Source organism: Furipterus horrens, unplaced genomic scaffold (genome assembly GCF_987537825.1).
Source record: "Furipterus horrens unplaced genomic scaffold, mFurHor1.1.pri manual_scaffold_4, whole genome shotgun sequence".
In the NCBI taxonomy this organism is placed as follows: domain Eukaryota; kingdom Metazoa; phylum Chordata; class Mammalia; order Chiroptera; family Furipteridae; genus Furipterus; species Furipterus horrens.
The window spans coordinates 163,093,566-163,111,599 of NW_028327174.1; the positions used below are offsets into that span (position 1 = coordinate 163,093,566).

The 18,034-nt window shown below is 37.6% G+C and overlaps 1 protein-coding gene and 1 non-coding gene across 2 annotated transcripts in view; both read right to left on the reverse strand.

Moving 5' to 3' along the window:
* Positions 1-18,034, reverse strand: part of GNAQ (G protein subunit alpha q) — a 259,198-nt gene that overhangs the window by 35,688 nt on the left and 205,476 nt on the right. The window lies entirely within an intron of this gene.
* LOC150013204 (small nucleolar RNA SNORA19) lies at positions 7,038-7,165 on the reverse strand. The gene has a single exon (XR_016511010.1). It is a non-coding gene; the product is annotated as a small nucleolar RNA SNORA19 (small nucleolar RNA).

The window sequence follows — 18,034 nt, forward strand, 5'->3', positions numbered from 1 at the left end:
GGCAAGACTTAAATCTGGAAGTCATGGTGCCCCTTTCTCTACTTGCTCCTTCTGCAAGGAAATAGCCCTAAAATATCCTCCAAATGTAGGGAATTTATTGAGTTTTAATGTTTTCAGGTTGTAGAAAATTTCCAAAGGGAGTATTTTTAGACTCCTAGATTAGGAATCATCATCATCATAATTATAATGACTTTTATAGCATTTACTATGTGTCAGGGACTTGTCTAACTACTTTGCATATATGAAGTTATTGAATCCTTACAATAACCGTAACACTATTGAGGAAAGTACTATTAACCCTACTTTACAGCTAAATACACTGAGGCTCTGAGAGCTCTAAGGTCCAATAGTGAGAAGTAGTAGGTCTAGGGTCTGAATCCTCTTTAGAATTCTAAGCACTTCTTGCTAAAATTGTTAGAAATTAACTCTGAATAAGCCAGGATACTGAGGTCTCTTTAGACCTCACTGCCCTCAAGTATAGATGTTTAATAAATATTTAGTCCTGGGATTTTCTGCTGTGAGATACTCAACTCAGCTTGATACTGAAGTGTGGTGTTGTGAAATAAATATTGAGCTCAGGATTTGAAGACATGAGATCAAAGACTTTCCCCTCCCTGCCACAAGGTCCAGCTGCTCTTCAGTTTCTTTTTTTTTTTTTTTTCAGATTTAATGTGTTTTATTGATTAAAATATTACATTTGTGCCAATTTCCCTTCCCTCTGCTCCCCTCCACCCGGTGGCCCCCCTCCCTCCAGTTGTCCCCCCCTTTTAGATTATGTCCATTAGTTGTGTGCATACAGTTCCTCCCAACCTCTCTCCGTCTATTCCATTCCCTCCTACCTTGATCCCCAATTCCTGTATCATCTCCCTCCCTTTCCCCATTCCCCCTCCCTGTTGACCTCCCCCCAATATGCTTCCCATACCCACAGTTCCTTTTCCACTCTCGTTGCCTATTTAGTTTGCCTTTGTTTCATCTCCCTAGCTTCTGTTTTTTTAAACCAGTCCCTTTAACATCTCATATAACAGTGGTTTGGATCTAATGAACTCTTTCAGTTTTATTTTGTCCTGGAAACACTTTCTCTGTCCTTCTATTCTGAATGACAATTTCGCTGGATAGAGTATTCGTGGTTGTAGGTTTTGGATTTTCATTACTTTGAATATTTCTTGCCAGTCCCTTCTTGCCTGTAGGGTTTCCCTTGAGAAGTCAGCTGATAGTCTAATTGGGACCCCTTTGTACATAATTCTTTTCTTCTCTCTTGCTGCTTTTAAGATTCTCTCTTTATCTTTAATTTTTGACATTTTGATTATAATGTGTCTTGGAGTGGTTCTCCCTGGGTCCAGTCTCTTGGGAACTCTCCTTGCTTCCTGGACCTGCAAGTCTATTCCCTTCCCCAAGTCTGGGAAGTTCTCCTTTATTATATTTTCACTCAATTTTTCAAGTTCTAGTTCATCTTCCTCATTCTCTGGCAAACCAATGATTCTTATGTTGGGCCTTTTATAGCTGTCCCAGAGGTTTCTGATCCTCTCATTGTTGCTTCCCATTTCCTCTCGCTGCATTGGTTGACTGCTTGTTCCTTCTCCATATTCCAGTTTGTTGAAATGAACTCTGGATTTTTTTTTCTCACCATCTTTCTCATATGCGGTTTTGTTCCTTTCGTTATGAAAGTTTTTCGCTTCTTTCTTATCTTTTTCCTGCTCTTTTGTGAATTCTGTAAGCCACCTGATAACAATGGCCCAGAACTGAGCCTCTGACAGGTTTCTTATCTGTTCATCTGTCAGGTTCTCTATCTGCTGCCTGGTGAGTTGTGTCACCGGGATTTCTATAGTTGTCTGCCTCATTTTGACAGATGCGTTTTGTTTTCTTGGGCCGGCTGTCGGGGGCAGTGCCTGTGTACGCGTCACAAATCAGCGACCGGCGCCTGCCTGTCCGCGACCTATTTCGCAGCCCTGTGGTGCTTTCTTTGGGGGCGGGGGTCCAAGATGGATTCACACAGTTATTCAGCTAGGAGACCGGGATCCGTCCTCCCGCCCCCCTGGGCCTCACTGTTCAAGGCGATGCGGTGGCCGCTCTCCCCAGCGCCGGGGTCGCGCACCGCCAGGGGCTTGACTGGCCGGGATTCCTCGCCGCCCCACCGCTCCAGGTGCGACCGCAAACAGCACTGCCCTCTTTAACTCTTACCTGCCCAAATGGCACCGCTGGTTTATAACTTCATATGTTGGGCTTCCGTGTAGTTTTATTTTCTGGAATTTCTAGTTATCCTTTGTTTTGAAGTAGTTGTATTCCTCTCTAGTTGTAGAGGGAGACCTAGCGTGTCCGTCTAAGCCTCCATCTTGGCCGGAAGTCTGCTCTTCAGTTTCAAATGGACTAGTTAACTTTAATGGCAAGTAGAACAGCAGTATATGCATTTTCTTTGAGGTACTCCTTTATAATGAGAAATGTTTTCTGAAGAAATTTCTCTCTGAACTTTCAGTAAAGGAATCAGTTCTCCAGGTTCTACCTGAACATAGCCAAACACTCAGAGGAGTCTAAACCAACCCAGGAGATTCTGAAACCTATGGGGAACTTGAGTTAACAGTAGACTTAGACTGGTATTTGGCATCACAAAGAATTCTCCTGGAACATTAGTTATGGTCTATTAATGCTCCGAGTGGTGCTTTGAGTCAATAGTGACTTCTGGATAACCCACTCTGATGATGACCAGGTGGGATGAGATAGATAATCCAGAGAATCATTCGATGCTGGCCAGTGATGTGCAGACACTGATAAAACAAGGGTGTGTGTTGTCCCAGATAGAGAGAGTGAATTTAGTCTTTGTTTCTTGAAACCCACTGGAGTCAAGCCCTATATCACACAGTTAAGCAACTGCTGGGGGGTGGGGGTGGGGCACAACTGCTGGAAAGAAGAAACAGGAACTGCAAACGCCCTTCAGCGTTCACAGAGCTCTATATCCCAGGCGCAGAAGGTCTGATAAGGATGCATGCATTTCTTTTGTATGGTGACTATGATACTCAAAGGAGGACCACAGAGTGTAATAATTTCAACAAGAATTACCTGTTCTCTTGGTATAAAAGATAAGCAGAATCTAATGGGGATTATTACTTGGTTAATAAAATAGCTACAAGCACTAGTTTCTCCTCCTGATGGGACTGAATAATTAGCAAAATGATGGATACAAATTGAGAAATTTCAGTTTACTCTTAGAATTTAGCATATGGTCTGAAATATTAAGAATTCTATGTTAATTTAAGTGTTCAAAATGATAGGTATCATTCCACAAGATTAGGTTTAAAAATTTATCCTTCCTTTTTTTAAAAAGGCAGTCTGTATTGATGAGATAAAGGAAGACAATATTGATTTATGAAGGCTCATTCATTGTCTAATAAAGAGTGGAATGGTTTTCACCCAGTGAGATGTTGGTTCATTTATAATGTGCATTCAATGCCTGGAGGATCTGTGGAAAGGCAGTAAACATGTGTCCCATCCCAAGACCCAAAAAAACAATCTCAACCGAAACCAGAGACTAGGACCTGCCAGCTTCAAAAGACAGGGAGCTTATTATCGGTGTCAACAAAAGGCCTTTGTCAGAAAAGTCCTCCTCCCCCAGTGTTTTTTTATTACTGTCTTTCCCTTTGGAAAGAGCTCTACTTCTGTGTGAGCTAGCATCTGAAATTCCAACCTGTGACTCATGTAGCCGGATGGCTCAGACCACCCTAAATTCCAGCTCCAACATCTTTGGAGCTTTTCCTCTTGTTTGACAATTCCCACAGCAAGACCTCAGGCAAGACCTCTGTCTTCAGAGAGGCAGGAATGAAACAGCGCAGAAACTCTGGTCATTTTAGAGAATATGAATTAAAACAAAAGATTATATATGTTTTGTATCTATGCCAAAGGAACTTTTACTGAGCACAGGTCATTTTGAAAATTGAATCACAAAGCAAAGATAAACTGTTTTAAGATTTTTCTTTTTTAGGTTATGAAAAATAAAACACTGCTTTACAATGTTGGTGCATGGTTTTTATAATTAGCTGGGTTTTTCGGGGAGTGGGGTGGCAGGGGAGTGAGTCTATCCATTACTTCAATTCAATGGGCAACTTGAAAATGAGTTGAGAGGGAAGCACCTGTGTATAAATGCTATGTGCTATGAATTCACTTTAATGAATACATAACCTCAGTGCGAGCTCTTATAAATCCGATGCCGTCTCTTCCCTTTTAATAAGTTGACAGCCTGTTTAAGGGATGTGGGGGCACTGAGAGGATGGGGAGGAATGGTGCATACATTAACATACATTTGGGCTTCCAGGGCTTCTTCAATGATTAGTTTCTGACCGACCTCACTCGGCATGTCAGCCTGGCACCACTGGGGAAGTGAGGCAGGACACCAACTGGTCATTCCAGTACGTATCAGCACGCTTCAAATTAATGAGGAGGAACACATTCAGTGTCATTTCTTTAAATGGGAATTCAAACTAAGAGGCATCAGGTGATGCTAAGTTTACTAGAGAATTAACGATATATTCCCCCTGTAAGTAAAGTATCATGCACTGGAGCACAGGTGAGCACTAAGAATGCCCACAGCTTTCTGGGTGCAGGCAAAAATGGTTCTAACTACCGATCTCTCAGTGTAGTGTGCAGTGGACAGGACTGGCTACATAATTTACAGGGTCTCATGCAAAAAAAAAAACATGAGGCCCTTACTCAAAAATTATTAGATGGCGACATCAGAGAATAATTAAACCAACTGTGGGGCCCTGTGAGGCTGGCCCTGTTAGAGGAAGACTTTGTATGTTAAAACATACAAACTGAGTGGAACTTACGGGTAGCTGATTCTGATAATTGCTTTTATCTTAAAGAGTCATGAAAAAGGGGGGAAAAAAAAACAACAACAACCCTGCCCATCAGACTCCCTAACCAAAACAAAACAAAAATCCAACCCTGTTGACTGGAAGGTTAGGAGCAACTATTTCCCATCTGCTGCTGTGTGCTATTCCAACACTCATTAGTCTTCCCAGGGCATAGGGTAGGTCCTGGTTCCAGGCAGGCTACCTTCCCATCGACCAGTGAAGAGCATAGTGCACTGTGGACCTGGAACCCTTCTAAACTGTGATCCACATTAACAAATACTTTTTAGATCGTATTTAGCACACACATGCATACACAATAACATGTAAATAAGTTTCATAAAACAATAATTCCAACTATGATTCTCTTTGATATTTTCTGTTCAATTTTATTTAAATCTGTTCTTTTTCATTTTTTAAAGATGCTGATATGGAATTCAAAACCCAATAATGGTTCCAATTCACAAATGTGTGCAAACAGCATTATAGTGGCTATTGTTTTTCTCTGACAGGTGTGCTCTCCTCCATGACGTCCAGTCTTCTGGAAGCCCAAGCTGTCTGACCACTGGGTCAATGTTAACTTACATGGAGACAATCAACACACTATATTCCTGTCCCTTAGATTTTCAATTTGGTGTGGAAACTCCCTTTCCTCCTGGGTTGCTATACTGGGAGGACGCCATCTGTGGTTTGAGGAGAAAGAGAGGTGCCCAACAAATCCCTGGTTCAAGGAGCCCCTAAGACAGCTTTCTGGTTGCACGAGCTGCTCTGTGCTTGAGCTAGCTGGTGAGAATTTTTGTCTTTTTCAAGCACAAATTCATGACTAATATAAACACTATGACAAATAAAACATGTAAGCAGATAAATGTTATGAATACCAATAGCTGTATCTTAAAAGCCATATTGATTTCAGTTCCTTTCTTTGCATTTTAAAACTTTCCCTTCTGTCATTCCAAAAAGAATCTTCTTAAACAAAAGCTTCCTTGTTTTTTAGCTTTTGCACAAATAACAGTTTTCCCCACTTTTTATCTTAGTGAACAAATATCAGTTAAGTCTATTACTGTAGCTGGAAAGCATAAATGTCAAATCAAAAGGTTGTCTTAAAGATGATGTTGTTTAGAAATACAAGTTATCTTTCACTATTAAGATTATGGGTAGTAAGAACTATCATTTACTAATGTCTCTATGCTCCAATAAGTTTACATGTTATCTATTCTAATAATCCTCATAACACTTTGAGACAAATAATATCCTCATTCTGTACATCAAAAGGGAAGCACAGGGATATTTTGTTCAAGATTACCCAGTCTGAAACGAGTGGAGATGCGATACAAACCAGGACTCTCACTTCCCTGTTGCCTCTTGGGAGACTGTCTCGCAGTGGTACATCACAGTGGCTCAATATCCTTTACAAGAGATCCCTATTGTCTTATTCTTGTTTTAAAGTAAAAATTCACATTACATGAATTGACAATTTAAAAAACATATTGCTTTTAATCATTTCCTCATTGGCTCATGTGTGGAAACACGTTGCGGATAGCCGTGTGGCAGGATTAACTGAGACAGCAGTAGAAACCTAGAGTGGCAGTTACTCACGCCCCTGAGCCCTAACCTCATTTCTCTGAAGAAAATTTCATTTAATCAGAAGCTCCATTAAATGTGCAATTTTTCTAGAGAATAACAAAGTCCCAGATAATGATCTTAAGCTTAATAAAAATGCAGATTCCTTGCTAAAAGGCAAACTTCTCTTTTTTATAAAAGGGAGAATCAGGTGGTACTCAGGAATGACCCCGGCTGGTTAAGTCTGGCCTCGGGCCCACAGCATTTTCATCTGGTTGCCTGCAACGCAGGCTTGCATTTACTTTGAGCTTTTAATCCCCTGCATTTGCTCCACCTAAGATGAAAACAAGGGTTGAGATAAATCCTAACCTCATAAAGCTGTCTCCCTTATTTCAATAACTCCTTAATTTGTATTATTTCTACAGGCTGTCTCAGTTTTGAAGGCACTGAGAACAAACTGACTGAAAATGAATGTTTTCTAACACTGCTAATCTTCCGTGACTACTCACTTGTAGGGATTTATTCACTTGTTTCTCCCTCTTATCCTTCTTAAAGCACTTAGGAAAACAGAAGGCAACCTAAAAAGCTTACTTTTATTTATTTATTTATTTATTTATTTATTTATTTATTTATTTATTTACTTGTCGGAAGGAGACTGGCAGCATTACTACCGAGTTATACTGCTAATTAATCTTCAACTATTTGTATAGCACATAAGAAATAACACTGCTCACACATACGAGAAAGCAGGTCAATGAAATGTGCACTTATTTTTACTTAACTAGATGTTAACTGACTCTTTTAAATGATTTTTTAACTACCCAAATATCTATTATTTCTTTAATCCACAGTATATATTCATGAAAAAGATTAGAAAATAAATAAAATGAAGCATAAAAACAGCATTGCCCTTAATCCAACCATACAGATAATCCCTGCTAATCGTCGGCAGCCGTCCGTCTCGAGAGACGATGGTGTAGCTTCTTAAGTGTCTATCTGCACCGCCGAGAATGGCTGTGCAGTCCGACTCGGGAGTGACACGGCATCTGTCTCCTCCCGTGTTGAATTGACATCTTGCGATGACGCTGGAGTGTCCTCTCCAGTGGAGCTGAAGCTACAGAGCCTGGGCAGGGTGATATGGAGGGTCTGCTGTTGCCCATGCAGCAGACCCCCCCTCTCTTCGCAGCTGAAGGATCCAAGGGAAAGACGGAGTCGATACAGCTTGGCTTCAGGTGCGCCGCAGGAGTTGCCGGTGTTGACTACAACGTCAAACCGCCTTAGGGACTCCGGCTCCGGATTTTCTGTCGGGGTTTACTCCCTTAGCCTTTCCCCAGAAGAGGTATGCCGCAAGGCAGCAGAGGTTTTTTGGAGTCAGAGTTTTCCTTCTCTGATGTACCCTGACTGGAAGATCGAACCAGCGACACTTAGCTCGCAGGCCGACGCTCAATCCACTGAGCTAAACCAGCCAGGGCAAAATCCCTGCTAATAGTTTCACATTAACCTTCCAGACACTTTTGTATGTATCAATACTTGTGTTACATTATCATCAAAAATTAGATGCATGCTATCTATATTATTTTGAAATAATTTCTTTACATTAATATACAATGAACTTTCTACCTAATATTAATTATACATCCATATTATCATTTTAGTACTTTAATACTTTATTATTTTAGGTACACTCTGATTTTTTAACCAATGTGCTACTGCTGAATACTTTAGTTGTTTTCAACTATTCACAACAATATACAATGCTGTAATGGACTATTCTCTACATATCTCTTGGATATGGAGCCAATTAAACAATTAGTATAAATCCCCTAAAGTGGAATTACTGGATTAAAGGGTATATGATCACGTGAATGTTCATAGCAGCATTATTTGTAATAGCCAGAAAGTATGATCAATCCAAGTAGTCATCAACTAATGAATAAAGTATGGTATATCCATTAAATGCGATATTATTTTGCAATAAAAGGGAAGTACTAAAACATGCTACCACACAGATGAAAACAAAAGGCCACATATTATAGGATTTGATTTATATGAATTGTTCAGAATAGGCAAATCCACAGACACAGAGTAGACTAGTGGTTGCTTAAGACTAGGGGGTGGAAGGGATATTGACTGACAACAAGGGCAGGGTGCCATTTTTGGGTAAAAAAATTAGAGAGTAGTGAGTCCTATTTCCAGTCTAGCATGTAGGGTGCCTAGAAGTTGCTGTTTCACCCTATTGACAAGGAAAAAGGTGAACAATATGAAAAATCAAAAACTCTTCTTAGAACTGAATGGGTCCACTTAATACAAGAATTTTTTCAATTCATCAGAAATATATAAAAATTTCAAACTTATAATGTAATATATAATAATCAAGTCTCAAAATATGACAAGTAGAAGTGTGTGAGAGCCAAGAAATAAACTCAGGTCTCAACGGTCAACTAATATTTGACAAAGAGGGAAGGAGCATAACGTGGAGTGAAAATAGCCTCTTCAACAAATGGTGCTGGGAGAACTGGACAGGGACATGCAAAAAAATGAAACTAGACCACCAACTTACACCACACACCAGAATAAACTCAAGATGGATCAAAGACTTAAAATTAGATGGAGGAAAACATAGGAGGTAAAATTTCAGATATCCCACACAGCAATATTTTTGCTGATATATTTCCTAGGGCAAGGGAAATAAAAGAAAGAATAAACAAACAGGACTACATCAAACTAAAGAGTTTCTGCTCAGAGAAAGAAAATATCAGCAAGATGAAAAGGGAACCAACTGTCTGGGAAAACATATTTGCCAATGACACCTCAGACAAGGGTTTGATCTCCAAAATATATAAAGAACTTATACGACTCAACATGAAGAAGAGAGATAATCCAATTAAAAAATGGGCAAAGGACCTGAACAAACACTTCTCCAAGAAGGACATACAGAGGGCCCATAGAAATATGAAAGGATGCTCAACTTCACCAGCCATCAGAGATGCAAATTAAAATCACAATGAGATACCACCTCACACCTCACACCGGTCAGGAAGACTATCAAACAAATCAGCAAACAACAAGTGCTGACGAGGATGTGGAGAAAAGGGAACCCTAGTGCACTCACTGTTGGTGGGAATGCAGACTGGTGCAGCCACTATGGAAAACAGTATGGAATTTCCTCAAAAAACTAGAAGTGGAACTGCCTTTTGATCCAGTGATTCCATTGCTAGGATTATACCTGAAACACCAATTCAAAAGAACCTATTATGCACCCCTATGTTCACAACAGCGCTGTTTACAACAGCTAAGTGCTGGAAACAGCCTAAATGTCCATCAGTAGATGAGTGGATCAAAAAACTGTGGTACATTTACACAATGGAATACTATGTAGTGGAAAGAAAGAAGAAAACTCCTACCTTTTGCGACAACATGGATGGAACTGGAGAGTACTATGCTTAGTGAAATAAGCCAGGCACCAAAAGACAAATACCATATGATCTCATCTAATACAGGAAACTAATAAAAACACAAACAAATGAGCAAAATAGAACCAGAAGCATGGAGATAGAAACAGAATGACAGTGACCAGGAGGTAGGGGCGTGGGAGGAGGGGGAAAAGGAGAGAAAGAAGAGGAAGGGTCTAGTCAAAGAACTAGTATGAATGACCCATGGACATGGACAATAGGGTGGGGACTGAATGTGGGAGGTGTGGTGGGCGGGGTATGGGGGAGCAATGGGGAAAAAGATGGGACAACTATAATAGAAAAACATTTAAAAAAAGAAAAAAATGGACAAGTTTACAACCAAGGTGAGAAAAAAAAAAAAAAAGAGTGAGGGGAGACAAAAACACCCACATTATTATTTTTCAGATGGCTTTATTATTTTTCCTAAAAAAAAAAACTAAAGGATTTTTTTCTTTTGTGATAATTCATCAAACTGAACACATGATTTATATACTTCCCTGTATGTGTATATGTCAATAAAAACATTATTAAAAATAATTTTGAAATAACTATAATTGATCAAGCAGACTAGAAATTAGTAAGCCTATGATTTGCATAATTCAATTAACAAGCTTGCTGTAATAACAGACATAATGTGGAACCTTGCACCCAAAAATATAAAGTCACAATTTCAAGCTCATGTGGTTATAAAAACTGAGCACATACAAAGATATAAACAGTGTTCTAAATGATGAATGGTGAGCCTTACCTTGTTATATTTATGGATGGTAAAACTCAATACTGTGAAGTTGAAAAACTAAGCTCAAATTTATATATATATTTACTAAAATTCCAATCAAAAAAAATTTTTTTGGAATTTGGTAAGCTGAACTTAAAATTCAAATAGAAGAGGAAAGGACTAAGAGTAGCCAAGAAAATTCTGAAGCCCAACAAGGTAAATAGATTTGATACACTAGATATGAAGATGATTATAAAACTAATGGTTAGACAACTTTTACGTTGGGTACAGGTGTAGTAAATAGATCAACCAACTAGCCCAGAGAAAGACCCATGCGTATAATAAAGCTTGACACACAACACATGTGTCATTACTATCAGTGGGAAGGAGAACATTAAGAAGAACTAATATAATAAAAAATATTTACATTTGCTTAAAGGACTCAGAGAGCTAAAAATTAATTAAGAATTACTAGGCCAGAATCTGGGGAAGGACAAATCTGGAGAAGTGAGCCTGTATTTGGTGGCACTTTTCCCATGAGATATTTGCTGGCTGCAGAGGTGGCAGCTGCGAGGCTGAGGGGATGGGGCCCCAGGGAAGCATCCCTGCTTTGCAGGAGAGCTATCCACCAGGAATGAGGGAGTGCCCGGGTAAATAGGCACACACAAGGACTACAGCTCAGCCTTAGCCACCAGAGGGCTAAAATGAAAAAGACTCCCAATACCAAGGGGTGGCAAATATGGGAAGCGACAGAAACTTTGAGATCTTGCCAGTAGGAGTATAAACTGGTACTTTCACTTTGGAAAATACTTTCTCCCCATCTACTGACAGTGAAGATATTCCCTATGTGCCGTGACTCTCCTCTTAGGTATATATCCAACAGGAAAGTATACCCACATGCACCCAGACACATTTACCCGAATATCCATAGTACAATTATTTGTGACATCCCCATACTGGAAATATACCAAGAGAGTCCATATACAGTAGAATGGATAAACAAATTGTGGTATTTTCATGCAGTCAAATTCTACATGACATTGGAAATAAGTGAATTATATAGAATATAGAATGTTTATACCTTACGAACGTAATGCAGAGTAAAGAAGCCAGACACAAAACTTTATGTAGTTCAAAAGAGCACACCATCTAGATAAAATTTTAAAAATCACACTATTTGATTCCGTTGGTATAAAAGCTGAACATAATAAGTAAAGACCAAAATACAGTGTTCAAGGATTCATATTTAAGTATTAAAATGAAAGAGAAAGGCGAAGAAGTGATTACTTTAAAGAATAGTAGTTACCTGATGAGGGAGGGGCACTAGCAGGGCTTCAGGGGGTCTTGGCAATGTTCTCTGTTTCTTGATGGAGTGTTGGATACACAGATATTTTGGGATGTCAGTGTGCTGTACATTTTTACTTGTGTACTTTTCTTTATGTGTATGTATATAGTTCATAACTTAAAAGGTTGAAAACAATCAGTGGAGATGAATGATGGGTTTACTATTCAAAAGATGGTATTGGGACAACTAAACAGAAATATGGCAAAAAATATTAAACCCTTACTTCCTATCATATACAGAAAACAAGTATAGATATATAGAAAGTCTAAGAAAAGCAAAACCATGTAACTTTTAATAGAAAATGAAAAGAAGGGGAAGGGTCTAGTCAAGGAACAAGTATAAAGGACCCATGGACATGGACGACAGGGTGGGGATTGGCTGTGGAGGGCCGAAGGGCAGGGGAGATCAACAGGAGAAAAACTGGGACAACTGTAATTGAACAATAAAAAAAGAAACTGAAGGCTATATCTTCATATTCTTGGGGAAAATAAAAGTATTCTTGAAGAAAATACAATAATACAACTAATAAAAGAAATGAGTGAGTTGTCCACATTAAGGTTAAACTCTTTTGTAAGATAAAGAGAAAAGACAAGCCACACACTGAAAGGTAATGTCTATATGCATATGTATAACCAGCAAACAATAATAACCAGAATATTTTAAAAATTGCACCTGTATCATTTCATTTTTAAAGACAACTCCATTGAAGGTAGGGGTAAGGGGGAGAACAGCAAGGATAGGAAAAAGTAATCTGCATTAAAAACAACCTGACTGGCTGAGAAGCAGGTGAAACATAGTAGGACTTTTTCACATAATGGAAGTATATGTAATGAATTAGAGCCATGTGTAACGACCCAAAAAAATCTCAAAAACAATGCTGAGTAAAAAAAAAAATTGCAAAATGAAATCATTTAAATAAATTTAGAATGCAATATTATATATTACTTATCAACACATACATATAATTTGTGCTGGCCAAAAAGTTCATTTAGTGTTTCTGTACGATGTCTCTAGTAGTGCCTAGTTGTCTTTAACTTCATTCAAAACGCATTGTGACAGCTGTCATATCAGTGTGCATTTAAAAACTAAACTTATCAAAACTGGTGAATTTTTGTGCAGCCATTTTAATATTGAAGATGGAAGAAAATATGCAAAATTTTCGGCATATTCTGCTTTACTATTTCAAGAAAGGTAAAAAATGCAACTGAAACACAAAAAAAGATTTGTGTAGTGTATGGAGAAGGAACGTGTCCAAAGTGGTTTGTGAGGTTTCTTGGTACTATTGCCATTTTGGCCAAATAATTGTTTGCTGTGGGGCTGTCTATGCACTGGCAGATATTTAGTAGCACCCCTGGCCTCTACCCACTAGAAGCCAATAGCAGGATATAGCTGACATACTCAAATTCTCCAAACCAATCAAGTTACTGGTGAAAATGAAAACTGTGTTTTTTATTTTACTGAGAAAAAATATGGACATTTTAGCCAACTCAGTAGTATAAAAGTGAGAAAGTATGCTAGGAATGATAAATACCAACTTGAGGCCAGTGGCTTCTTCTGTGAAGGGAGAGAAATCAACTGATGAAGGTTACACAAGGCCTTTAATTGTATCTGTATTGTTTTCTTTCTATGAAATTAAAGATTTAAAGCAAATCTATCAAAATTTTAAGTTATCTATAATTTTATACTTTTCTGTTTTATAAAAAAAAGTAAACAAAATCCACTTCCCCAACTATTCTACGTTTTATTCTTACATCAAGCTATGTGTTTAGGCTACACAGTACTGGCCCATCACAAACTTTGATCTTATGGCTCCAACTTACACTGCGGGAAGCTGAACAGCCCTTACGGATTCTAGTATTTGGTTTCCTGGAGGGATATTATTGTGGATATAATTTGCTGCCTCCCACAGCATCTCTTTATGAAGTTGCAGGAATCACTCGGGCTCAGTACCAGGAGAAGCTGACTTGTTTTAAAAACACAGTGAATCTGTAACAGACCATGATTATCTCCTTTTATTGTGGTTGCTAAGAGATGTTTGACTAAATTCTTGACTACCACTAGGAAAGGTACCTACCTGGTTGTATGGTTTGTAGTTCACTTCTTATGTCCTCTCCTCCTGATTTTTCAGGTGATTTATTTTATCCTACTGTGTGTGTGTGCACTTATGTAAACACACACACAAACATAACCTTAAAGGAAAATTTTGACAGATTTTATTATATTAAAACTTACTACTTCTGTTGCTCAAAAGACAACATTAAGAGAATGAATGGCAAGCTACAAAGTGGAAGAAGATGTTTGCAATACATATGATAAAAGGCTCACATCTAAGAATGTATGGAACTCCCACACATTTGTAAGAAAAATATAATATAAGAGAAAAAAGGACAAAGTTGGTAAATAGCAGAGCTAAAATCCAATCTGAAGTCTTACATTGTTTTACTTAAAAAAAAAATTATAGTTTCAGTTATTGTAATGCTGTCATCTAGCAACAATGACCGTGACTGTTTACACCTCTGTCTTGGTACAAGATCTTCAAAATTCTTTTCTTTTGGAGGGTTAATAACCATTCCTATAATTTCATATATATATAATCAGTTCTGATCATAGAAATCAGATTATACTAAACATACTATTTTGTAATCTGTCCTTCTAATGTAATATAATTTACATTAAAAAATAAAACTATTGCACAGATCGTACTAATAAGGGTTCAATGTAAAGTCTTTAAATGATTTCCAATACACATTCACACAAAAAGTGTCCGTGTGTGCCTGCTTCCCACACCCTTCCTAGCACTGAGGTCTCTGGTTCAAACGCATAACTGGTGATCAGAACACTTCCTTCTAGCTTCCTGCAAGCAACACGAACAAAGTAAAATAATGGAGGAAACAGAAATCATGAGCAATGAAAAGGGCGAGGCAAGGAGTTTCAAATATGGACAAGTGGCTGAATGAACAAAGAAAAGAGGAAATGGAAAAGGGGTTAAATATAAAAAAGTAGGGCGTCTTTCAGGAATATCCTTGCTAATCAGGCCATGAAATCACAGACAAGTATACAAAAGGCTGAGAAGCAAGATGTGGTTTCTGATTTCATAATCTGATTAAGAGTCAATAATGGAGGGTTACTTTGTCTAATTGAGACTAGCTAGCTTAACCTAAGCTCTTATTTTTTAACTACTACTTAAAAGTTTCCTTTGGAGTTCAATTTTTTTTTTCTCTCCTCATTTTTAGTCAGTTTTTCCCTTAAAGCTGAATTTTATCTGGAAAAAATAAATCTCCAAAGCTCACTTGGAGTTTTTAGAGCAGAACAAAATACATGTTTCACACTTTTAAAGAAAATATTCAAACTTTAGTTGTAGCTGAATAACTTCAAAATGGCTTCATTTTAAAACCAAGAAGAGGAGAAATATCCAAAGGAAATTCATATTTTAGACTACTTGTTTTAAGATAGATCTAAATCAAATAAGCAATACAGGAACTCTGAATTATGGGTAAACCCTACTGTTAACTATGAGAATAGTAAGAACTTAGCGGTAGAGAGGTATCTCAAGTCCTTCTGGAAAGAGCAGGATTTTCACTCTACTTTTGGGCCCTGTCCACCTTTAATAGCTTATCTTGCTTTTCTTCTGAGTTTGACTAATTTCTGGAAGACACTATGAGGAAGGGGTTAGAAAGCTGGTCTAGAATGGCAGAGGATGGAGCCCTGGGAGACCTTGACCATGGACCTTGATCTCTCCATACTGTATCTTCATTGTTCTAATGTATAACAGCAAACCTTGATCTAACTTCACAGGGAGGTCAGCTGGTGAGATTCAAATGAGTACTGGTGTTAAGGAGGTTTTGAACAGACATAAAGTGCTTTGGTATTATAAATGTTTACTCTCTTCTTTCACTACTTTAAAAAATATATACTGAGCAATTTCAAGAATCAGGTTTGAAGGATAAATGGTTATGAGAACCAATGCTGGACATCCATCTTAGTTCAAAAGGGGCCTGGGGTATGAGAAATTCTTTTGATATTTTCATAAAGCCAATACATAGCTGGTCATGACCATTTCAAAAGAATTAACAAAAGCTACAAGTACACACTCAAAAAAAGAATTGGAGGAGAAAAAAAGTCTTTGAGATTCTATAAAGTGGCTGGTCTGTAAGGCAGATCCTAGATGTCATTGTCTAAGAAAGAATCTTTGTATTAGTGCTCAAATATTCATATAACAGAAAACGATAAAAATAAAGATTACAAGACAGAGTTTGGGTACATACTGGTGTATGTTATGCAAATGCCTTATTGTGTGCTCTGGGCTTTCAAAGGCACTGAAATAATATATGCATGAAAAGATTACAGCAAAATAGTTGGCTTCATGCTGGTGTGTTATCACAGGGAAAATCAGACAGCAAAGGGAATATGCAAATCAACACAACTATACAACCCGGATAATAATTCACACCCACTACTTGATAATGTATTTCCTTCTTTGGATAAAAAAACAAAACAAAACAAAAGAAATGCATTCCCCAAACTCTAGGAAGGCTGAGAATTTAAACAGACAAAAGCAGATCTACATAAATTTTGAAGATTAATACAAAAAGTTTTAGAAATATTAAAAGCAAAAGCAACAATCTAAAACATGTCCCAGAGCAGCTTTGGCCAGTGGCTGGCAATGCATTTTCCAGTTCCCAGGATAGAAAGGGAGCCTGTCAGTATCCAGTCTCAGGTTTTTCTCACAAATACATACCAAGGGAGGTACAACAAAGTCTGCTTTGGATTCAAGTTATGAACTTCAGATTTCAAAACTAAAACATAAATTTTGGGGGGACTTATTTCAGTTTTGTCTCACCAAAAATGTAAAATTTAAGGAAAGCAGAATTCCATAGTTTCAAATTTCCTTAATGATTTAAGAGAGCGAGTGGCAATGACATTTTCATATATTAATACAACTGAAAAAAAGAATAATATGACCACATCCCAACATTAAAAAAATACTTTGACAGTGTTTCCTAATTACCAACAGTGCCCAAAGTGATGGCTACAGCTAACATGGATGGAGTAATTAAAAAGCAGGATTTTTCTTACTATGTTTAAGATTATCTGCAATTCTACCATCAGGCTTGGCTTTAGGTCTGAAAAAACGAACAACATAAAAATGACTTTAATCTCACAGAATTACAAGTTAGGCTTTAAAAATATTCACAAGTGATTAGGGAGTTCTAATGAAAAAAAATTGTTATTTTATTTTGTAGCATAATACATCACCACAGGAATCAAAAGAAACTGGAAAAATATTTTTAGATGTACGTAGTGCCTAAACATTGAATGACGTAATGATACTGTGGAAAATGTAATTATGGTATCTGATAATCAAAACAATGTCATCTTATTCAAATTAATGTAAAATAACATACTTTTATACAAAAACCTGATCTCCAAAGCAACATCATGTGAGAAATGTAATAAATGATTTGTAATGTCCAGATAATTGAAATGGATTAACGAGAATTAGCTGATGAACTGCCTAAAAAATTTCCTTTCTTTTCCACTTTGCAAATTTTAAAGTGGTAAATTGATTAGCATTAAATCACAACTTATATTTCTTTATACATACAATGCATTTATCTCAGACAATGTGTATTGATAAATACATTTTTCCCACTAGCTATAATATAGTGACATAAATAAAATTATGTTTGTTTTCTTACATCTTACAAAAGCAAAGTTGATTTTTTTTTTTTTTTAACTTTTGTATCTCTTTAGGTTCCTTGGTACCGGTCCATTCTAGATAAGCCCTCAACATATATTTTTGTCTTGATCCAGCATTTAAAGACATCAGATATGTTGTCATATGTCTGCTTCTGAAATACGCAGTTTGTTCAAAAAACTGCAACCAAGGATTATGGAACAACAAACCAACACAGATATAGACAAAGACAGAAATGCATACAGTAGTCCCCTTCTTACCTGCAGGGAACATGTTCCAAAGTGGATGCCTGAAACTGTGGATAGTACCAAACCCTATATAGACTGTGCTTTTCCTGTACATACGTATATACATTAGTTGCCGCCACACCTGAAGCCAAGCTATATTGACTCCGTCTTTCCCTTGGACCCTTCAGCTGCGAAG